This window comes from Ischnura elegans, chromosome 12 (genome assembly GCF_921293095.1).
Source record: "Ischnura elegans chromosome 12, ioIscEleg1.1, whole genome shotgun sequence".
NCBI classification, from domain to species: Eukaryota; Metazoa; Arthropoda; class Insecta; order Odonata; family Coenagrionidae; genus Ischnura; species Ischnura elegans.
Window position 1 is genome coordinate 4,575,764 of NC_060257.1, and position 25,737 is coordinate 4,601,500.

A 25,737-nucleotide genomic window follows, 5' to 3' on the forward strand; every position below is an offset into this window, starting at 1 on the left:
ATTTACAAATTTACAAAACTTTCAGCAGCAACCACTCTCACTTCCCCCGCCCTCAATGCAACTAATTCGCGCAATGCATGTAAATCTACGGACTGAGACGAGAGCCACCTCAAAAGGCGTGTGGCGGGAGGAGTAAGGACGCCAGCCGTTGAACAAATTAAAAAGAAATGCTCTAGCGAAGTCCTACTTAGCATTTTTATTCCATTGGAGGAAAAACGAATTCCTGCACTTATCCGTTCCGTAAAATAATTTATCAATTTTTTGCACCGTTTCTGCCTAATAATTCCCCATTGTTTTCTTTCATGTTTCCATATTTGGCCTTTGTTAATTATCAATTTAATTATTAGTGTTAATTATCCAACTTGCTAAGTACTCGAATCGATTGGTGAGAGTGGTAACCTTGTGAAGCGCTTGTCTTGTGATCAAATCAAATCCTTGAAGTGCGTGGAGGCCTAGGGGGAGGAACTGGCTCCTTTACCGTGTATCTGTAAAACCCTTATGCCCATGGCCTCGTCTTGGGTGAGCTCTACCCTCACCTATCCCAACCAACTTTCGGATTCCATCACTGAGCTATTATTAAAGTATTCCACGGATTAATGTAGGTTTTCATGGAGTATTTAACAAGTATTTTGATAGTCACCCTTCTCATCATGGACTTCCCTCTTCAATTCATTATAAGGCCTACTCCCTTTCGTTATAATTTAAAATAATCCTGTTCTCATCCTTCGCTCCCTCATTTTCTCGACATTCTATCAACGTTCATTTAAGCATCATTCTGTGGCACTGTTTTCTACATTTCCTCCCCGCTCAGTACCTGCTCCGTCCGTACCTTCTGTCTCTTCCGTATCTCATCTAAAAGCTGCCTCTCTTCACCCACCATGTCCAGCACTTCGTCGTTCATTTTCCGCCTCGTCCACTTCAAATTCACCACCTTAACTTTCTTTATTCAATAAATGAGTGTGAGCGATGAATATGAATGCCTACTAACCCAATGCACAGGCCATAGTATTGTTTTTTTTTTTGCGTTGAATAAATAAAAAAATGTAGAATAAGCTTGGGTGCGTAGCGACCGAATGCGACGCCTGATGAAGACTTCACTAATGTAAGTTCGCCTCGTCAAACCCCTCCACGCTCAGATAAATCTATTTCTTCCCCCTTTCCCGATCCACCCCCTCCCTTGCGAATACACATCCAAGGGCGAGCAACCCCCACCCCCTCCCCTCACCCATCATCCCTCCCCTCCGTCCCCCACCCGCCTCCACCCTCCCCTACCCGTCTCACCTAGAGCCTCAGAGAGGGAGAACACAGTTTCGCCTTCAATCGACTGACAGACCTCGCACGAGCGAACCGCTCCTCCTGCCGCGCTTCTGCACTCCACTGCGCTCGCAAACTCCACACCCGGAGGCGCCGCAGAGCAAAACACCACGCGTGGACTCTATTAAAAAAAAACAGTGCAGCGCCTTCCTCGCCTGTTCTTCCAGCGTCTTTCGTGTGAAACCCAGTGCTTATTGAAAACTTGAAGAAGATGGTGATTGCTAAACAGGAAAGTGTGAACCGTTTGACCGACAAATAGACATAGTATCAAGCCACATTTCTTCCTCCGCAAAATAATCTAAAGAGTAAAATTCATCCCGCTGACTAAAAATGGTTTAACTCTTTCTTGACCTGTCATCCAGTGATTTTCGTAATTACAACCAATGTTTAGAAGTTCAAGTGGTAGGGGACCGTTTTTCAAGAAGTGACATTGTCCTCTAGTACCCTCGGAATAAAATGAGAAGAAAGTGTCTGTTATAAAAGAAAGTGTGAACCGTTTGACAAACAAATTTTCATAATTTCAAGTCAAATTTTTTTCACCGAAAAAGCCATTATTCACCAGAATCCGCATGGTAAAATCCTATCTAAGGTCTAAAAATGGTTTAACACTTCCCTGACCGATCTTAAAGTGTACATTGCCCGACAGCAAGTGCTTACAAGCTCAGCGAACAAGTGCTTGACATATCCAATGAACGCGAGATTTTGCATCGTTTGAAACTCATGCACGTTCTAAGCTTCATTGTCTTTTCCGCTCCTCCCTTATTCTCCTGAGTGACAACAGAAAAACAACCTCATCTAAAAAAGGACAAATTGAAGCGCAAAGTATAAACTGTTTGTTAACGTTTAAACTACTCTATTTACTTCTGTCCCACCTTATCCCGTGCGACAAACAAAAGACGACTTCCCAAGTTTACAATGGATGAAGGACGTAACGACATACACCAAAGTGTGGGCAGTGCGCGAGAGATATCCAGTTGAAAGTCCATTAATCCTGCCTAGAGTGTGCATGTAAGAGGGACATCGGGTTGGTTCTGATATTTGGAGGAGACTACCAGACATATTGATAATTTTTGTCTTGGGGGAAGGGCAGGATAGAAAGTGTGGAGAGAAACCCGGCGTCGGGTCGGCGTTAGCCAGCTGATAACGAAAGGCGCCAAAGGGACCACGGATTAACATCCCATCCGACGGACGGAGTGCTGTACTTAAAGTGCCCTCCGCAAAGTACTCAAGCACGGATCGAGTGGTCTCTGAAAACCCTCGGCCAGCGCCGAGATTTGTTGAACCCGCGCCCACGGGGTAGAAAGACAGCACTCTCGCCACGGCATTAGCTCGTTCCCCTCGCCAGGGATATCCTTTTTTCATTATTCCCTGGTTCCACCTTGAAAACCCCTGGTGCGCAAACAAAAAAGGAAACTTTCAACTTGATGTTTAGCAATTGTATACCGATAAGGATTGTAATGAGCCTCCTTCTTCTGGTGCGGAGAGAGAGCAAAAGTGAACAGAATTGAGGCGTTTCTTTCCCTGTGTGTGCATATCCTGGGGAGTTCACTCCTGGCCTGCAAGACTTGTGAGGATTTTTTGCTTATTTTGAAGTTTTCTTTGAGAGTTCGAGAGATTCCACCTGCTTATATATTCAACGCGTGTGAGTCTATCCTGCGGCGCTTGTTTTCAAGAATATGATGTTTTTGAACGAAGAGTGACCTCGATCTAAAGAGGAAGGAACAAATCACGTAAGATATTTTACAGTTTATGACTTTTATGTAGAGATATTAAACCCAAAAACTATTTATCGTTTGTAGCTTAGAGGCTTTTCTTTAAAAAAAAGTGAACTTTTCAGCTCCATCATACTCATTGTGGCAGCATAAAAAAGACCATTTCATTTTGCATGACAGCTCAGATAAGATTTAATGGAGATCAAAAAGCACCTATTTTTTAAAACATTTCATTTTGCTTAAGCCTAAACCACATGATCATTTTTTCCCTCCCTTCTGAGCGATCGCTATAATGATGGCGGAAAAATGACCGTTTCACGCGATCATTTTCCGGGAAAGATCCAGGGATAGTAGGTCCATCCCTTTTTCTATCATTGAAATCGCTGTTGGCACCGCCTTTCAGGGAATCGGAACGCATGGCCACTAACAGTGATTGTAATTTCTCGCTTGTCTTTCATATGAATGACAGTTGTAAATGTGGAAAATTACGGAATAAGCGATGGAAAAAGGGACGGTGGGAATGACCGTGCAGTGAATCAGAAAATGATGGGTCGAACGATCATTCTATTGGTCCCTGAAAACTTATCATTGGAGCTATCACTCAAAGGGCGGAAGAAATGATATTGTGAATGAGGATTTGTGATATTTGCATGACGCAGCTTTCGATTCTTATATTGGCTAATCTTTTCACCCTAACAGAATTATTCCACTTAAACTCCTTCATCACCTGCTAGATGTATACAGTAATATAATTCATTTCCCCAATGGGTGAACGAAAAAGTTATTACTCGGTTATGAAATTCATCTAAGGTCCTTCTAATTTCAGTTATTAATTTGAATTACTGTACTATTTTCTTTGTTTGATAAAGGAAAGATGAGCAAGAAATGCTTTTCGTCGTAACATATCTACCGAATTATTCTAAAGAATCGTCATTTCGCCACTGAAATGAACAATTTGATTTACTATAGTAAATAAGCTAAAATGAGCTGGTCCGAAGATAGGATGTCCAAATTCCAGTGGAAGTTGGCTTGAAACAACTCTGAGAGTGGCCCAACGCGGGTTGACACCTGTTGTCCTCTCCGATGATGACAACTCTAATCATTGTCACTGGTCAACCTAATCCTAATAATCCTAAGATTGGTTAGACGCAGCGCCCAACTCAATTCTCCTATCTTCACACACGAACGTATTTCTTCTCTTTCACTTTACCTTTATTTCATTCGTGGGCTTCCCTTTCCGTTTTGTCCTTCCACTCGTCCCTTGAAGATTGTCTTCATCAGATCATCATGTCTCAAGATATGGCTTATATTACGTTCCGTCTTTTTATAAAATTTTTCACGAGGCTACTCTCCCCTCCTACTCTTCTTAGTATTTCCTCATTACTTACTCTGTGGATCCATTTGATCCTCATCATTCTTTTAAAGCACCACATTTCGAAGGCCCTTGGTTTCTCCGCTGCGGTCATTGCGAATGCCTCTTTTCCCTAGAGAAGCTCACTTCAAACATAAGCGCCGATAAATTGTTCCACTTCCATGCTTAAATTTCCCGCCGTATTTTAGATATTTCTTTTGGTTTAATGCTTTCTTTTTCGGGACTATGCTAATAATAATTTCTTTCTCGCTCTTTCCGTCACTAGATATTCTGCTTCCCAAATAACAGGACTGTGCGGTGAATCGAAAACAGGTTTCTGAGATATTTTTCTTTCTCTTGGCATCTGGAGTTCCTGTGTTAAGACATTTATTTCGGGGTTGAGTGAAATACACTATTTAAATCGAATATAATCACTTCAGTACGAGAATAATCGTTTAAGAACCTCAGTTGAGTAAATATCCGGATTGCTGACTGATGATGAATCTTGAAGTTACACAATTATTTTGTCTCAGGAAAATATCTTAGAAAAGGTTTCGCTGACTCAACCAATTAAGGGAGAAAAGAAGGATTCCTCCAACTGCTTTGCCGAAAAAGCCTAAGATTCAAGAAGGACTTCTATTTTCTGAGAAAGTTTTTTTTTGATATTTTCACAAGTTTCATAATTAAATAAAACTGTAGATTAAGGTAGGTTTCCATGGAGCATTTACAAATCATTCTAGTAATATCCGTTCCCGTCATACTCAATTTCTCTCCTCAATTTACGACAACGCTAACTCCCTTTCATTCCATACTTATAAATCCTATTCTCTTCCTTCCTCTCCCTCGTTTACTCAACGTTCTACCCTGTAACACAGTTTCTGATACTACTATTAAATGTATTAACTCTTACGTCTTATTAACAACTTTACTAGTTGGGATGTCATCGTAAACATGCGTATTTACTATTAGTGTGACCGGTCCGTGAATTAGAAATTTACATTGGCTGTAATCGTATTAACCCTTTCTAATCCAGAGCTGCATCAATTATATCAATATATCAAATTTCGAGATTTTTCATTTTGAAAACTGGAAAATTTTCCTCTCAATCACAATTATCATTGGAGCTAAACATTTCGCCATTGCATTCTACACCGCAAAGGAATGCGTAATTTAAATATTTCCTAAATAGAGCAGAAAATGTATACATTTTTGATGTTGCTTAGAAGCAACATTGGGTTGTTATGGGTTAAATAGTGGTAGACCTGCAAGCAATTGGCTAATTTCCATTCGTAACATTTTATTTTAAGCTGAGCTTATTGTATAACGTAACCGTGGAGATTGATAATAATTTTTCAGTGGGGAAAGGTGTTTGGGACATAACTTCGCGAAGCCTACCAATGAAGAAATAAAAAAAGGTTTCCCTTGTGCTTCCGATAGTATATTTTAACGAAAAGAAACAGTTATGACCAAAAATTTCACCAAATTTGCGATACTGTCAATGTTTTGGTGAGAGTAGGTATGGCTTATCCTACCCATGCACCCCCATATCTGCCACCCTTCGCTCGGAACCAGTGCCAAACTCCTTGCAAGGAACGAGTCGAGTGGTTCCCCCCACTAGTATATATTCCCACCTTCTCGAGTAGGAAGGATCGCCTTTTTTTCCCTTGACGCAAATATAAGCAGGAGAGAGATGCAAGGAGAGTGAATGGTTGGCGGGGAAATAGCCGAGGCCGAGGAAGATGTTTAGAGTGGAGTCTCGCGAACGCACTGGACTGGACGACGAGGGTGATTGGCGATCAGGGTAAACATTTCTCTGTTGTCTAACTCCTCGAGGCTACGAGCAAATGAAAGGAAAGGTTGTCGAGTGTCTTGCGAGCAGTCCAGCCAAGAGGTGGAATGCGATAGAGGCAATAGGATTTGGGATTAATGCGGAAAGGCGATTACACTCTGATGAAGAGGAATTGTTTTAGAACCCTTAATCAATTAACCATTACAATTTTAAGGTGAAAATATTCTTTTCCATTTAAACATAGTAAGTATTAAATTAGTTTATTGGCGAAAATGTTGATTAATTATTAAATAATGCAAGCTATTATTATTTAACTATGTATCTCCTAAGGTACATTGCTCATTACGGGTATATAATTACTTTGCAATTATTAAAAAGAAATTCGGGAGAGACACCACAATTAACATGGGACATAATTGTTTAGGCTTCCGCATTTCCATCTAAAATAAATATCGTAAACAAAACCAACCAATGACTCTCGACGTAGTGATCAGCTCGATGCCACGTTGAAAGATGCCATTGGTCATTAGCTTCAACTTAATCCGGGAAATCTTAAAGATATGGCGGAAGTTTACAGCTCTATACATAGAATATTGTCTCCGTCTGTATTTGTGTAACTGTCGCCGCAAATGAGGAGATTTACAGAAAATTAAGACACAAATAACTTTGTAATAACTGGTGAAATTCCTCGTTCAGGTCCATACTTAAATATTTTATTGTAGAAAGACCTCGAATAAAACATTTGGCAGAGGAAATAAAGGCAGGATGTAAATCAGAAGCATTAGGATGGCGTGAAAAGATTAGCCGATAGGGTAATTGATTGGAGATCTTCGTCAAACCAGTCTCAGGATTGATGACTGTTTGTGATACGCCATTATTTTCCACCATTATACCACCCGTCAGTAATCCACCTCAGTAATTAGACTACATTCGATCGATTCTAATGACCCCGATGCGTCTATCGCTCTCTAATCAAACAAATAGCTGTTTTTTGTATTCCTCATCTCTTCCATGCACTCACTGTCTCCATATCTCCTCGCATTCACCTGTTTCGAACTCTGCATCCGGGCACCTACGCCAATCGCCTCGATAAGTACACCCCCATCCCACACACGCATCGACGCATTTCGGCATTCTTTTTTTCATCTATTACGCCACCCTCATGCCCTGTTTACGCCTGGCTCACACAACGAGGGTCGCGACGCACAGTGCTACCAAATGGAAAAAAAGCTAGCCAAAATTAATGACGTCGTCATTTCATCCAAATTTTTAACAAGAACGGCTGTATTATATTATTGATTTTGATCGCAATTTTACAATTTTCCGCAACCTCGACAGTAATAAGTTTTTCCGGTGAAGTGAATTCCCCGTTTGCCATTAACAAACCACCGCTTAGTACTGCACCCCTTAACATTGCTTAAAATGTCTTCACGTTTAATTTATGGGGGTAGGGGAACTTGTTAGAATTATGGACCGCTTTGAGTTTTTACTTATTTTGGATTTGATGTAATGCTCTAAAGAGAGACACGTGCTTCCCGATGTCTGCGAGGCAAAGTATTGTCAGAGGTGCAAGGTTGAAGAGGATCGAATGGACATGAATGTGGCAGGAGAGTTAAGGGAGGAATATTTGAGGGATGAAAAGCTTCACCGCCTTCTATGTTCATTTGCTCTCCCTGAAGTTCCTTTTTTTCCATTTCACCTCCTCCTTGATATTGATTCAACTTGTCTGTAACCAACGAAGGCAGGAAATCAACCTCACTAAAACTGAATAGACCAAATGAGAAATAATACGAATGTCCCTCAGCTGCATATCCGACAGTTGCTGCTTTCTCATAGGCCCTCCTAAACAACATATCTACTTGGAACTGGGTGATTCCTCTTTCGGGAGTGGATGTCATTTATTCATCACTCACAAATGTAAAAACATTTCAAAGGGCCAAAGAATATACATCTACTCGCTGAGGTTTGTGTGAGCTATGAGATGGTAAACATATTACGTGGATGAAGTGAGTCTGACAAATTTCTATTCTATAATTGGGAGGAAAAAATGGGAGGAATAGTTGTCTAAAATAAGCCAGACTGGATCATCAACATGGAGAGTTTTGCATTTCCTTATAACTTTTCGGCCAGTCAATATAAATGCTTGAATTGATGAATCCCGAATTATTCATTAGCGAAAGAGTTCCTGGAGGTGTTCCATCTGCAAGCTCATTTTTCAAAACACTTTCTCGGGACCAAACGCTTTCTTACACGGGTATTTTGGACAAGAATGGGCAGTATGATGCATATCTACGGATATAACGCACTCTAAATTCTGAATTTAGGTAGTATTTTACCAGTTCCCGATAATTAAATGATATATTTTCTATTCCTCATACTGTCTTAACACTCAGAGGAAATCAATTTCTAGGCCAGCTGCAATAGTAAGTATGGGTTCTCCATTGCTCCTCCTCATTATAGCCAAGTACATCCAAAATTTGTTATCCTAATGCTTTCCTTCTCGTTCTTTTCCTCTTACAGTTCCGTATTTTCTTTCAATACAGCTATCAAAAAAGTAAATGAGATATTTGTAATAGAAACTATGAAGTCATAGAAAAAGCAATCCTATAAAGTGGGGCAGGAGTCAGCGCCCGTGGGGCAAGGGCCCTCATGCGGACACTTGCCCCAGGACTCTTACCCCAACGCGTTGGGGTAAGAGTCCTAGATGTTGCAACGGCACTTGCTATACCTAATACGCAATAACACAATCACATGGTGAGCTGCGAACCAGCTAACTGCATGATTTTTCGAAGCAAACGTGTATGAGACACTTGCTTCCCGTCGTTGAGCAGTCAGTGCAGCTCAGGAATTAATCCTGCCTCGTAAGGCTCCCAAATATTCTGAATGCCTCTCTCATCGCGTATATAGTGCGCCGAAAATTCCTATCGGCCCAGAGGAGCCCCAGTGCCGGCAATTTAACCGCAAGAGATGAATATGAACCCCATCACCCTTCAGTGCACCCGAATAGGCAAAGCGAAGCCGATACCAACGCCGCCTTAATCCAACGGAGGACGAGCGAACCAAAAATGCCGAATATTCATGCTTTTAAGACGCGGGTTTTCCCCTTTTTAAATAAATCGATAAAAAGCAACATTTCGTTATTTCAATCGCAAACTTCGGTGTCATATTTGGCAAAAACGCAAACAATAATGTGGCCTGAACGACGTCACAATATAAAATGAGCCACAGAAACTCTAATTTTGAACTAATAAAAATCAAACGCTAACATATTTATCAAAATTTGCTAATAGTGGAAAATGAAAACAAAATTTTTGAATGTATTCCTCTATTCAGTTTCAAATGTGACCGAAACTGCATCTTATCTCTGGAATGCTTGGAGCGAGAATACAAGGCAATTGTTTTTTGTTGTCTCCAATGAGGATGATGCCATATGATAAGACATGGACAATAAAAATTACCTATTTCGTTTTCGTCTATTATTATACTCGTATGTTCTCTGCTGTCTACCTATGTGCATTTAAAATAAAACCGTTATTGTAACTCTCCACTAATTTTTTTTTCAACCATACCTGCATCTTGATCTGCAATGCTTTGCTTTTTTGTAAATATAGTATTAGGAAAGTTACTATTACCGTTATAATTGCAATGGACAAATTATTTCTACCTCGTAAAGCCAGAAACTCTTTTGGAGACGATGCTTTTACTTTTAAAATGTTTATACTTTAGTTATAGGCAAATATTGTGAAAGGGATACACCCTGGAAATATCAAGATGACGACGAAAGTTTAAAAGCCTAGATTGAGGAGGAGGATATATAAGAGGAGACGTAAAATAAAAATAGAGGCGTTTAAAGATTAGCCGGTAAGATAATTGAAAGGAGAGCTGTATCAAACCAACATTTGGATTAATAACTCACGATGGTGATACGAGGCTTGTCCGTAAAATAAGTTCCACGGGCTGCCGCTGGCGCTAGGATTGTTTCTATGCGCGACCATGCAACAAAGGCAGTTTGTTTGGTTCCCTCACTCCAAGCCCTCACCAAGCCAGCGTCAATGCGACGTTTGGTATTGGCTCAGCAGCCGTCAGCGATGGAGCTTCCTCTTGCGTCTCCCGCCAGCTGCGAGTTGCGGTCTGTTATTCGTTTCCTGGCCTCTAAGAAGAAATCGGCGAAGGAAATTCACGAAGAGCTTTGTCAAGTGTATGGAGAAGAGTGTATGAGCTCCGGGATGGTGCGCAGATGGGTCAGGGACTTTAAAAATGGCCGAACAGACGTCCACGACGAAGCCCGTGCAGGGCGGCCATCAGTTTCCGACGAAACAATTGCCAAAGTCGAGGCGGCAATGCTTGAAGATCGACGGATTACAGTTCGGGAGCTGTGCGAAAAGATTCCGGAGGTCAGCAAAACCACAATTGACAAGATTTTGACTGAACATTTAGGCTATTCAAAGGTCTGCGCAAGATGGGTACCAAAAATGCTCACTGCAGACCACCAGCGGCAGCGGGTTGAAGCGGCCCAAGAATTTCTCGCTTTTCACGGAACAACCGAAGAGGAATTTTTGGACTCTATTGTTACTGGTGACGAGACCTGGGTACACTACACCACACTGGAAACAAAGGAGCAATCGAAGCAGTGGAAGCACCCTTCTTCGCCCAGAGCAAAGAAGTTCAAACAAATCCTGTCTGCCGGGAAAATCATGGCTAGCGTTTTTTGGGATCGAACGGGCGTATTGTTGTGCGAGTTTATGCCTCGCGGGACCACAATCAATGCTGACCGGTACTGTGAGACCTTGAAAAATCTTAGACGTGCAATTCAGAACAAGAGAAGAGGAATGCTGACAAAAGGAGTGCGTTTTCACCATGACAAAGCCCGACCGCACACCGCCAATCGAACCACAGCCCTCATCGAAAGATTTGGATGGGAAATGGTGTCTCACCCACCCTACAGCCCAGACTTAGCACCAAGTGACTTCCATCTCTTCCCCGAGTTGAAGAAAAACCTTGGCGGAACCCAATTCCAGACAGATGAAGAGGTGCAAAATGCGGTTGTTAGTTTTCTACACGGACAGGCGGCAGAGTTCTATGACTCTGGTTTGAAGAAGTGGGTGCCTCGAATGCAGAAGTGCATAGAACGCAACGGCGATTATGTAGAAAAATAAAAGAAAGACTGAACTATCCAAAAATGTACTTTTCTTTGCAATTAAACCAGTTTTTTTATGTGAAAAAAATTCGTGGAACTTATTTTACGGACACGCCTCGTACTTACATTCTAATAAGTATTTCCCTGTTTATCGAACAGTCCGGTAAAATGTGCCGTAGAAAACGCTGCCTAAAATCATGTGAATGAGAAAGGGTCTGGCAGGTTAAGATCGTGAAAAGTGCCACCAGATATTTTGAAAAATAAAAATATACACTTAAAGTGCATCCAAAATTATGTTTCCCCAAATTTTCAGGCCTCAACAATGGATAATAACCCCAAAAAAATTGAAACACGGTTTTTAGTTTTTTAACAATATCTCCAGTTTTTATTTTTGTAAAATCGTTTTCTTCATTTTAGAATGTAAATACAATTACGCTCTACCATCCTGATTTTTTTCGAAATTATTTACTGTTAGCTAAACTTTTACAAAAGTTCGAAAATTTCAAAATTAAATTAAAAACTTTAGGAAACAATAGACACGCCGAGAAAATATATGTTGTTATCCCTACTGTAAAGTATAATCCTATTTTTTTCAGATTTTAAAAATTGGTGCAACACGGTCAAAAACACGAAAAAGCTTTCTGCCATTTGCATCTACGTATTCCAGGAGGATATTTGATTTGATTGTTGAGAGCAACGATTGCTGATCAGTTTGTAATATTATTGATTAAGAATAAACATGAAGACATAAGAATGAACAATAAAATGAAGCAATAAATCAACTGACGCCTTAAAATATCAATCATATCTATAAATCAGAAAAAAGTGTCATTTTCAAATGCAATCTCGAGAACATATTCAATGGGAAGTTCCATTATTTCAACCTTCACTCAGTAATGAATAATAAAAACAGCGTATTTCCAAATATTCGAGCAAATTTTCTTTAAAAAATTTCCTTCGTTTTATTATTTTTTTCGTTTTCACCTGAATTTTTCTCGTTTCAGCTCTTCACTCATTCTTCCTCTAAACAAGCAACAAGGAGGGGGTTCTCCATTTCGCATCTTAATACTCAATCAAGCTCGCTCAACTTTTTCAATCTTCCTCCTCTCCTCTTAAGGGTTCCTACCTGAAAAGTTTCCGCCCTTTATGGTCTTGAAATAACAACTCACATTAAGATTTCAAACCTGATTGTTGAGGAGCAACCTGTGTCATTCCAAAAAAGGCCATTTTAAACGGTACAGTTACAGGATGTTTTCAATTTTGAGGGGGACTCGAACGTGGATTCTTTTTTTCTTGTTTTTTTCTTTTTTTATTCCTCAGCTGTAAATGGTCTTGTTAAATGGGATACAATGACGTTTCAACTTGATGAACTTGTCAATATTTCATGCACATATAACCTAATATATACCAAGATTTTGTTGCACAATATGGTTGTCATCTACATACTACCCCCAAGGCGTGTGGCAGGGGATGTTAGGACACCAGCCGTTTACAAATAAAAAGTGAATTCTCTAACGAAGTTCCGCCTAGAATTTGCTGAAGTCAGTTCTTTTCGGGGGATAAACGAATTCCCATAACTATCCATTCGGAAAATTATCTCTCTGTTAGTTAATCTTTTCTTCCGGACGCGGAAAGAGAGTGGGTTTCTAATACGGTGTTCTCTGTGTCGCTCTGAAAAAACATGCATTCTGAATTGCTCAATCAGCCTTTGCCTAGCGCGCAGCTTCCCGAGTATCTATCAGCTCCCAGCCGAATTCGCTTAACATCTTCGTAACGCTGTCCGTACGTCCGTAGCAATTTTTAGACGAATTGCGCATCTTTCCTTTGTATTTTATTAAGTTCACGATTTTAAGTATTTCTGAACCGTATTCCATAAATATCCTTCAGGGCGATGCGGAGAATATCACTATCGTCATTATCGACAGAAATCAATCCTAAGATTGTTTTGACGCAATCCTCCAATCGACCAATCTTTGTAAACCTCTTTCATTATTACGCTTTAATTCTTCCGTCACGTGATCTGTGTACCTCATAAATGGTCCAGCTCATCCGTTGTTCTCCCCACCCACCTGTCTCCCCTTCAACGAGAATTTTCATTAGACCCTTGTATCTCATGATTTTGATTAATTAATTTCCCCGACAACTGGCATGTAAATCTCGCTGTGACTTAAAATTCTTAAGGCTTACGGGAAATTCTTGAGATATGATGGCCTACTGAAGACAATATTGTCGATAGACAATTGATTGTTTGAGGCGTAACTTGGTGAAAGCGATTCATTATTAAAAATAAAAAGAAGAACTTTGTGCTTTCACATTAATATTTATTCACAAATTTACGACCATGGTTTCTGATGAGTTCACCTGATGATGACGTCTAACGTTGAAACCATGGTCGTAACTTTGTGAATAAATATTAATGTGAAAGCACAAAGTTCTTCCTTTTATTTTTAATAGTCGATGGACAAGTTGCTGGCATAAATGGAAAAGGAAGACCTCGATGGAAATATATGGAACAGGTAATGAAGAAATAGAGAGAGAAGAAATATGCATGTGTGACATTATTAGCTGATAGGAGAATTGTGTGGAGAACTGCGTCAGACCAACCTTAGAATTAATGAACAGAGTTGATGATGAAGAAAAGGAGATTGATTTAGAATGGCGTTTAACATCAGTTCTCTAACGGCCAATCTTTTAACACTTGATTACATGATTCTTACGCTTTACATCACAAGCTCTTTCGCGGACTACCTCATCCGTTCTTCACATCCACCTGTCCCTCCCTCAACGATATTTCTCATCATTCCATAGTGTCTCATTGGTTGGCCGATTAATTTATTCATTATCCTACGCAAGATTTTCATAAGAATTCTCTTCTCTCCAACTGCTCTTAGATATTCCGAATCATTCGCATCATCTACCCATTTGAACTTCCATTTATAACCTCAATATATTCCCTGTTCCATTAGAAATGATGAATTAAGAGAGATATTTTGCCAAACGGATAAGGAGAAGAATTCGTTGAGAATGATCGAAGGCTTTCCCGGCGTTTTGTATCGTGGAAGTTATACGGGGTTTACACCGAAACAAGTTCTTCATTACGGCCGACGTTTCGATAAACGAGTACGAGAGCGAGTACGAGTCGTCCATCGAAACGTCGGCCGTGATGGAGAACGTCACCCGGTGGAAATCCCGAGATACCTACCACGAGAAAAATACTTTTTTTTATCTCCAACAATAAATTATCAGTGAGATTCAGTACGCGCATCTCTTCCCCAACGATTGGTTTAGTAATACCCTCCGGAACATACAGATTGGGCAGAAAGGATGAAATAATACATATTTCTCCGATCGCAAAAGTACTGGAATTCGTAACTCTCCCGAATGATACAGGAATGGTAGGTTGCAGGTTGGTGTCTTAACACCTCCTGTGTCACGCCTATTGCTAGGTAGATGGTTAAAAGATGTTTTTTTCAGGATATACAAAGAGAAAAAAATCTTTAAATTCTAGGTAGCTCCGCTGAGAATCACTATTTTTCTTTAATCAACAGTTTTTCAGTCGTAACCATCACTCTTTGGGAAGGTTATAAGTGGATAACTGTATAGCTGCTGCTACTTAAATTTCATTTTGCAAATCACTGGATTTTCCCCATTTCATAACTGCAACTTTAGACATTCTAGAAGTAGCAGAATAGAATTTTCCTCATTTATCGACCTTTGCAATATCAATAATCGTAGATACTCAGAAATCGTAACTTATTGGAGGAATTTTTCATGAATGAAATTTTTATTGAATGAACCTCCCTCTTAGGAAGGAATTTTTAGTCGTTAGCTACAGGTGAATCTACTATTTCATTTTGCCTTTCTTTCTCACAATGATATCCTTCCACGTTTTTTCGTCAAACTATGCGGCATCCCCATCTTCCATTCCTTATTGAACTTTTTTCCAATAAAAACTAGTTGCATTTTTATATATTTTCCCTCGAAGATTTGATTTCTTCTTGATTCATTTATTTACTATTTTTTTTGCGAAGCCCTAAATTATCACGCAAACTTCTGATTCTTCGAGGTCTTGGCACTCAAAGGATTTCCCTTCGTTCTTGAGTTTCTCGCTGGAACCTTTCACTTTCCTTTTTTGGGAATATCCAGTTCTAAATTCAATCGCACTTATTCTACTTAGTCTCAACTAACTTACGTTTAACTTTCGATTCCTCCCACCAGTTGCCGCTGCTTCCACCGTCGCCAGAGGTCGTGTTGCCGCTCGGATGGTGGTGTCTCCGCCGCAGGTGGCGCCGTCAGCGACAGGTCAGTGAACTAATCCATACGTACCTAAACTTAGGCCTGATCTACGATGGGACGTAAGTCGTTTACCATTTTCATGGCCAATGTATCTCTCATGCGATCCACCATTAAACGTGACTCTGGTATGGGAGATACCTACATATTTCTTACACTTCGTGTGGTGTATCTCGGAAGAAACAAGTGTTATAAAGGCCATACTAGCGTACTACAGTCATCTTTTGAAGTTTTCTCGGACAACGTTGATGCTTATGTAATTCAGCATGGCAGCGAGAATATCAGTACCTCTTGAATCAATGGTCAGTTCTATTTACGTAATTTATTGCTGATGTATATGCGGAATCCATTACTAGTCTGTCTTATGTGTATTATGGAGTCTCTTTTGATTTTATTTTTCACCAATAAAAATTTATTTTTTAGTGAGACTGAGCAAATTGGAGGCTAATGCTGGAGGGTTTTCCTTTAAATTAATTAGGTTCGCGGTTGACTAGGCATTGATTAGCCAGACAGCGAAAGGGCTGCAGGATATGGTGGATGCATTAGAAAGACGATGCAAGGAGTAAACTGTGGAGATTAATCATAGGGATATCAAATATATGAGGTTTGGAGAGCGTTGAGAGTTAGGAATGCTAAGTTCAAGATGTAAGGCGATCACAAATTTGAAAAGGTGCAGAACTGTTTGGGCAGGCATAAGAGGAAAACAGATGAAGCAACAAGGGCATCAGGAAGAGTCAATAGCTGGTATAACAACAGGATGGAGCTGATGAGAGGATGGTTATGTAAACATTTGAAGGAAATGGTGAGGAAGAGTCTGATATGAAGTGAAGCGCTTGGCAGTGCGGAAAGGAGGACAAGAAAAGACTGAAGACATTCAAGATGTGGATGTGGCAAAGAATGGAGAAGGTGACGTGGACAGAGAGGAGGAGGAACGACGAAGTGCTGGATATGGTGGGTGAGGAGACGCAGCTTCTAGGTGAGACAGAGGGAGACAGCTGGTATGGATGATATAGGGGATGTTGAAAACAGTGTCGGAGGGTAAACGATGGAGGGGAAGCAAGGGAATAGGATTTTTAGATGGAATGGAGTAAGCCTTGTTGTAAAATGTAAGAGGGAAGTCCTAGTTGGAAGAGAAGAAGGCCAGGGTAATCTCTAAAATACTCTTTATAACACATATTCAACAGGTATAATAGTTTAATAATAAGTATTTTGCGTTTTGTCGATAAATCCATGCTACCATTATCGAAGAAATTTGTTATTTTCCAAAAAAAATCCCAATAATATCACTATTAATTCATGAATGAAGTATTATATACCTACTGCTATTATTCCACCTTAAAACCAATATTCTGAATTTAAAATTATGATATTTTTGGGGTCGAAACTGCATTAATGCATGCATGTTGAATATTTGTACGTGATGACAGCGCAAATTCATTCCTACCTTGCCATAAGTATGCTGATATATTTAAATGCACCATGGCCAAGATTTAGTTTCAAAATAGGAAATCGTGATAACCCGCAGCGTATGTTTTCGTCGAGGTAGTGAGCCTTCGCAAAAATCCGTTTTATCTCCATGGGCCGCCTGATATTCATTTTATGCCTCGTCTCATTCACGCTTATCTTGCACAGATTAAGTTAATCCATAGTTACTATTTACTGTGGCAGTTAGCGCCAGACATGATAACGAATTCAACAACGGCTGCCAAGTTATGCACTCTTGTCGTTTTCATGGAAACGTAAATAGTGTGACTATTATTTCTAATCACTACGACTTAATGGTTTTCGCGAATATAAAATATTGCAGCTCCATATTTTTATTTTAAGTATTCGTGGCATTATTTGCGGGAATCGTGTTAGTTTAGCGAGTAGATCTCACGGAAGTGCGGTAATGGTGCAAGTAAACTCAAGTTCAGTAAACTCGAAGAGTTTAAGGAGATTTGCTCCTTCAATAGCCGAATGACAAACGATGGACGAAATAGGAAGGTAATAGTCAGGAGATATTCCTAAAGAAAAGAGGATATTCCTCAAAATAAGAGGAGTCTCGTTGCAGATGAGAATATAAGATTTGGAGTCAGGATGTAATTTACTGGCAGGGGTCGAAAGTGCTAGAAAAATGCGCCATGAAAACCTTAAGCCATAAAATACTTAATCCTTAATACCGATCAGATCACTGCCTCGTTAATCATTGGTTTTGTTTGCGCTATTACTTTTTCATGGAAATGTGATAGTTATAGCATTCTATCTTTTTTTTGGAGTCTCTTTGGAATTTTTTTTCACAAATTTATCATTAAGCCAAATTGGGCAATGTATCTCAGGAGGTATTTTTAATAATCAACCAATATTATTGCGAATAAATTGCTATGTACTGTTCTGTTTGTTATGTTTAGTACTATGCTGAAATGTGAAAGAACAATTTCACCTCAAAGATGGAATAATTGATCAATTGAGCCTCAAAACGTGGGCTGATGATGCGGGGGAATTCGCCTGCATGGACCACGCAAGAGATGTCTACACGTACTTCGGATTGCATAATCTCAAGGTTACACGCTAATCCAAGCGTTTTCTCGCAGTCAATAGAAAATTACATCCACCAACTTTCTAAGCTTGCTCCACAAATTACACTGGAAGAAACCGCACCAATTTAGTGTAATTAAACATTCGTAATTAATGTGGCCGGCATACTATTTTTCGAACGCAATTACTGCCCTCATGTCTCTTGTGAACTTGATGGTGCGATAAGAACTGTTAGCCTCAAAACACACTTTTCACGGAAGATATCTCCAATAACTGTATCTACGGAGCACCGCTATCACACATTGCGAGACTTTTGAAAAGAAAATCATATTATTCAGAGCTGAAAATATGTATTCTGGCTCACTATATTTATTGTTTTAAGAGGGGCGCACAGTGGAATAATATATAAAACCAAAATGCAAATGTCGGCAATTTTATTTAGAGGCGAGAGCGAGAACTGCATATTTTAAACTATAAATAAAACTAAAGTTAATTTCTTTCAAGGTAACTTCATTTTTTACAGCTTATAAAACTCAAATAAAATTCATGGAATCTGGTGATGGGAAGAGGGGAGGTGGAATCACTTAATGAGTGATTCAACCAGAAGATTGGTTAGGTTGTCTGGTAAGGGAGATATTTACGAAATATTCCCAAATTCGATCTTTCGGCGAAGGAATATCCATCTAAAATTGAGAGTAGGTTTCGTATTTAGAAAACTTTAATTTATTTTATGATTAAATAACAATAAAAATAAAATATTTTCGCCTCATATTTTAAACTTGAACAGTAAATAGATGGAGCTAGAGCATACATTTTCGGCTCTGTTATACATATTTCTTTACATAAATAATAATATAAAATTATACACTAATATCTTACTATTTTATTATTAAAAAAATTTAAGAAGCAACTTATGGAGGGATTAAGTCAATAATTTAGACCTATACTCCAAGGCATATTTTAGACGTTAAATGTTGATATTAATTGATTTATATATTGAGTTAGATGTTAAATGTAGTTGTTATATGGATGTTAAACATAGAGGTCAAGAGAAAGAAAACAACTCTATGAAAATAATAATTATTATCATTATAATATTTACTTCTATAAGGTTGATGGATCCCCTCACTTTCCAGCATTTTAATAGTCTGGACGAAAAACATTAAAAACCGCTCATGCCGTGGATATCAAGGGGGGACTCGAACCCACTACCCCCAAGTTAGGGGGGGAGGGTAAGTTGGTTAGGGAGCAACATTGTAGGCTTTCCACCCCGTGGCCCCGGGTTCAAGTCCCAGCGGCGAAAGAAACGTTTCCCGATCGCTGTCATTAGATTTTCCCTTAGGGTTATAAAGATTTTTGGCTTTTTTCAATTTAATCCCAACGTGCGACTTTCAATTGGAATCGTCGTAGCATAAACAGCTGGACACCCGCCCCTTCCTAAGTATTAGAAAGTATAAGTCTCCCTTCCCGCGGCAGATGCAGCAGAGAAAGGCCTCTGAGGTCGACGCAGGCAGACACGTGGCCTTGCCCACCCCTCCCACGTGACACCATGAGGCTCGACCGCGTAAATCGCTCAACGCCTTGCTTCCATAAATTGCCCCTCCCCCCCCCCCCGCACCCCGCACCCCTCCGCCTCGAGCGCCTCTTTTTCGGCGCCGTAAAGATGCCAGCGTGGCCGTGAACCTGTCGACGGGCGTCGCCCAAAACCCCACGCTTACCACACACAAAAAAACACATAACGCAGGTCTACCACCCGTCAATTAAATGTGTATTGATCCCAGAAGATACGGTGTATCAATTATTAAAATATATTTATTTTTTCTCGACCTCCAGTTTATATTTGAACGTAGACCACATGGAATGAATAGGTTGAATGCCATATTTTATGAAAAAAGGAGCATTTATTTGCAATGGCCAGAGTGATTTCAAAGAATGAAGCTGTATATATAGCGGGAAGTATTATTTCAAGATGTGTTCAATTTTTATTTGAAATAAAGTGAAGTATATATGCATGGTTAAAATTTCATTTTTAAAAGTAAAAAAAAACTTGGCCACTTCCTTGACAATTTGTAATTTGTTTGACAATAAATATGATGATGCCAAGTCAGTAAACTTTTTAATTGATGAAGAAGCGGGATTAATTCAAGTCGGGAGAGAATGTATTAGGGCGGAAAGAAGGTAGAAAAGAGAGTGTGTAATTATTGATAGTTTGGGGTACTTGGAATTCGAACGGGTGTGGTAGGTGGGTACTCTTATGAAGGAAGCAATATCATGGCCGTCGAAATGTGAGTTAATGGCGTTTGGAAATCTGATTGAAGTCGGAGACAGGAGAGGCGGAGTAGAAATGACAATGGCGTTTCAAATTTTTCTCGAATTCCTAGATCCCAACTAAGACAAGATTGAAGGCATATCAAAGCATTATCTTCGAAAATGATATTTGCAATGGATGTTAAGTATATTTCAAATTGATATTACGAACATTGGATTCTAAAATATAATTCAAGTTCAACGATAAATTTGAATTTAATAGTATTTTGGAATTAACTAAGATAATAGGTACGACGTAAAGTAATGTACAAAATCAGACACTTGGCCCTTTAATGATTAGATCCACCAAAGGGCGTGTCATTTGGAGGCTGAAGGTTTAACTGTTAGCATACCTGACTGGAGATCCGGGTTCGAATACCGGCTAAGCAAAATGATTTCTTATGGCGAATTTCATCCTTGGTGCAAGAAATAAATATTTCCTCCATGTATTGCGATAATTCCTCTTATAGCTAATCATCCTTGCCAGACTTAACTTTTTTCCAACCGATTTTCCGTAACTGACTGTGTTTCAAATTATTTAGTTTAAAATATAATCAGTTTTCAATTAATAGTGAACAATAATTTAACACTGAATAATAAAAACAAATAGCAAAATTTAATGATTTAACAGTTATTGTTTTGAATTATTTTCTTTATTTTTGTTAAATGACGAAATTAGAACTTTTTCTGGAAACTCGATGAAATAGGGTGGTTTCTTATTATTTTTTTATTGCCTAAATCGAAAGGTTATTACTCCTTGAGTACGCATTTCACGCTTTTAGATTTTTAAACGACGATATCTATTTTTGCAATAAAATGAAAAGTGAAAATTTTCAAGCGAGCGAAAACGCGACAGCTAAGTATGAACGCTGGTAAAAGCCCGTGTGACGCATTCTGGTTCCGGTTGCCATCGCGTGAGGCCACCTTGGTGCGAGCGCCGCTATGATGCAGGCTACTAGCAGGTAACGCTTGGCTGAAATAACGTTTATTAATACACTATCAAACGAAGGAAGCTTTCCGACCTTAGCCAATTTTAATAGGCGATTATTGAGAGACGTTTCCCTGAGCTCTGTGCATCATGCATGCATTGGTAATCTCAGACGATGTAAAACTCCTGACTACTCGTATAGCATCTAGATCCCTGTGACGTCACGTGGAGTGGCATCGCATGGGCGCCAATCTGGCCTTTTTCAAATGCGGTTAAAATTGACCACTACCATTCGTCTAAACCGGTATTTCTAAAACCAAATAATTTGTATATTATGAATACACTAATGGTGGGTAACGAATCGCAATTAATGCCTTTCGTTTTCTTTGATGAAGGAAACTACCCTATTCTCGGATTTTTATCCACGAGTTATAATTCCCAGTTTTCTTCCGGAGGGTGTGGCCATCCTGACCTACATAAGTGTCTCCTTAAGGGCACAGGGTCCCTTTTATCCCCAGGGTATGAGGGGGGTGGAGGGGAGTGGGGCAGGTGAGTCGTGGCGCTCATAAATATATCATTTACGCGCCCGGGGCGTCGTTTCCACGACATAAAAGCAAAATGGGCGGACTTTGAATGCAAAGCAGAGGCTCACACCAAAAGGTAAAGTAAATCAGGTCAATATTTACGAACACTACTCTCTGTCTCTAGAAGCTATCTATGCCTTAATAGGCGCTCAAACTGCGTACACTAGATTACACACGGCATGTGGAAGACGTTAACAAAGGTATTAATTATTGTATGCATATTTCTCGTGATTTGTACTACAAATTGTCATATATTTACAGTTCTTATAATAATTTTTATCCTTTGAGATATATTATTTTAAATATCCTATAGTGGTGTAATTCATGTATATGTATACCTACGTCTTATTTTTATTTAAGGATTTACATTGCTGTTTATAATTGTAGGTTTTCAGCTGCTCTATGTAAACAATTGACTGTCGTTTTCATGTTGTACGTGTTGTCTCTTTTGGTGGTTACTGAAGACTTTATGGTTTTTTATGTTCAATTATTTAATTTATTCCACTTGCCATAAGCGTTGGAGGATCCATCCAAATATGAAGTAGCAATAATAAACCACTAATTTAATATAAGGGTAACAAATTGTCTCTTAAAATTATAAAATGATATCGATTTTGTTAAATAAGCAATGAGATGAAGTTGCTGTGCCCTCACATGATTCTTTTCTGAAGATGAAGGTAAAAAATTGGCAAAAATTGGTCAGTTTGTATGTCTAAAAATTCAGAAAAATTGGCAAAGAATTTTTAGACATACAAACTGACCGCCAATACTCGACATTTTAATGTATGCATAAATGAAGAAGTCGAGGAAAATGATGCTGTATTTTATCACTTCGTTTCTCACGACGTATTCTCCCTCCCTATATCGTCCGGAAACACTCACCTGAATCTTTGCAAATCAAATTATAGTAATGACGATGGCATGACCTCAGTATTTTCCCAGACGTAAAATCGGGTGACGCGAATACGTCTGAAGGGTTCAGCATTAAAAAAAATATATTAATAGAACGCTCAAAATAATAAGTCGAACAGTGGAAATAAAAAAAAGCTTTTTGTCTCTAACGACTACTTTCTTTTCAAAGCGAAAAATATGTCAGAAATTATTAATTATTTTAAGTTATATTTCCATAATATTCAATTAATCCTACTGAAAAACTAATTACAGCATAACTCACACAGTGACTCAAGCAGAAAGATGAGGGGACAAAAACCCAGCTGAAAGTCGATATTCACAGAGCGCTGATGACAGATTGCATATGGAGGAGCACTTGGTTACATAATAATTAAAAAGAAGAGGATAAGGCAATGAGGGTTTGCCAAATATGATTCCTTTTTTTATTAAGACAAATGATGCAATTATAAATCGTGCGGCTTCCCAAGTGGGCAGTATGAAGAAATAATTGATAATGACGATACATTAAGGTACAACGGTGAACAAAAGATAAAAGAGAATTTTGGAACATAATAATCACATAGACGAGCATAAATTAGCGAAGTGTCGTCAATTATGAAGTTCTTTGTAGATTAAGGCTGATAAATATCTTATTATATTTTTAGATTCATCAGCGTATTTTATTTTACAATCAACCAATCATGTTGACTTGTTCAAAATCCCGATCTTTCATGAATTGGAGATACAGGCTAATGTTAAATCAGGGCTGTTCTATTCAGACTGAATATTTCAATATGATGGCACAAGCTTTAAACGATTTATTTTAAAATGAAATAGGATATAAAAATGACGGTCGCGAAGGGTTAAGCGTCTTTTCAGTGAGGGGATTCTATGAGTATGTCGGCAGAGGGTGTCCATACAGCCCATCTTGAAGTCTTATTTCTTTTCTTAGCCTTGGCCATGATGCACTCGAAATTTCCAGTGAATTCTATGACAAAGCTGATATTGCGCAGTGACTACGAGATATTATTAATTTAACGCTGTGATTGAGAATTAATAGACTCGAAACTAACGTTTTTCACATATTTGTATTACACATAAATGCGATTTAGAACCCAAAAATGAATATATCACGTGTTTACTTCAAATTTTCATACTTAGTCCTCAAATGTAAAAAGCATTTATTACTTCGTTTATGAATAGTAAGCTACATTATTTCAACTTCTTACGAATATTTCCAGACTTTTCAATTATATTTTAACTGCGTTACTGATCAAACAACTCAAAAATATGCGATATTTAATTCTATATTGTACATTCATTGTATAGATGCAGTTTTGCACAGAGTTTTAAACAAAAAATTGGGCCAATCACAACTTTCACTTTAGGAGCGAAATGGTTTCATCCGAGTTAGTATTATATCGCATCTTTTTGAGTTTTTTCGTTTAACAACATCTGAAAATATCCATAAGCATTTGAAATAATTTAGCTTTTCGTTCAGTAGACATGAATATTGTATATATTGGGCGATTAAGTAGCAACACCTCCTTCCGGAGAGAATTTTTATCTCTCATATTTCGATTTCACACTCCTTGACGCTGACAGCCGTACGGTACGTAGTTGATTAAGCGCAAAGTATGGCAGGAAAGAGAAGAGTAATCATGATATTACTCAACTGCTTTGAGAAACACAAATTAGTTAACTGAAATACGACAAGCTGAAATCCGAAGTATTCAAAGAGCGCTGGTGACATCATTACATAAATCAGAGAACATTTTGGAACGTAATAATCACATTACATGTGGAGAAAATAACGAGAGATCGCTAATTATGAATTCCTTGATGATTGCGGTAAATGATGCAATAAAAAATCGTACGCCTTCCTAATTGCATTGGTCATGAACAGCTAATTGAAAGAGCAGAGGGCCTAGAGAAATACGAAGTCAAAGTTTTTTGGAATTTAATAATCACAGGGATGAACGGCAATTAACGAAGTATCAACAATTATGAAATTCTTTGTCGATTGCAGCAGATTTATATCTCGATATCCTTGAATTTAGGGCAGTACCTATGCTTTTAGGTCGTTGAAAATTAACAAATCCTCTTTACAACGATTTGAAAAAAATGGTTTTGCATCAATCTTAAATTTTTGTGTCGATTACAGCCGATAAATATCTGGAAAAAGGTCAATATATTTTTTTCCGTTTTGAAACAAATTCTCATTACTAAGATTCGCAAAACTTATCTTTGCACCTAATTTTTTTTCAAAATCTAAAGATAAGAAAGAAAATAGTTAAAATGCAACCTGAAAATTGAGATATCGAAAGAGAAAAACTATACGATGAGGGAAAATAAGATGAAAGATAGAAAAATAGGGCCCACGCACCTATGGGTAGAAAAAATATTTCCAGAAAAAAGGACCTTTTGGAGGGTATAGGCTTAGTGGTTGCTCATTCCGAAGCACAACAGCGGCCCCACTTAAGTGAGCGACACTTTAGAGTGGAGTGGGGGAAGTAGACGGTTTGAGTGGGCTATAAAGGGCTATAAAAGACGACCTTTCTCATTGGCTGGCGAAGCTTTTAAGAGGACGTGCCACTTAAGATCAACCAGTCGCATCAAGTCTTACATCCTAAACACTTAACGTTAAGATTAACCCTGATGATGTAAGGAATATTGAGTATGGAATTATTATTTTCTTCTTTAAAAAGTTGAAAATATGAAAATGAATATTTTTATTTAGCAATAAATAAACATTTGAGCGTCCTAAAGGATCAAAGAAGTGATGACTATGATTAAGCATTCTACTGTTGAAGTTAGTATTTGATGAAGTACTTAGGATTTATTCTGGCAATGTCATCCCAATCTCAAAATTATGCACCCTAGAAGAGCACTCATTTCGTAGGTTAGCCACCTA

At 38.7% G+C, this 25,737-nt stretch overlaps 1 protein-coding gene across 1 annotated transcript in view; it reads left to right on the forward strand.

The window, feature by feature from the left end:
* Positions 1-1,334: 1,334 nt before the first annotated feature.
* The window catches only part of LOC124169422 (G-protein coupled receptor dmsr-1-like), a 78,839-nt gene continuing 54,436 nt past the window's right edge, over positions 1,335-25,737 (forward strand). Inside the window, exons 1-2 of the mRNA XM_046548015.1 lie at positions 1,335-3,044; positions 15,522-15,605. The gene's annotated coding sequence lies outside the window, so the exon portion shown is untranslated. The remainder of the gene's footprint in view (positions 3,045-15,521; positions 15,606-25,737) is intronic.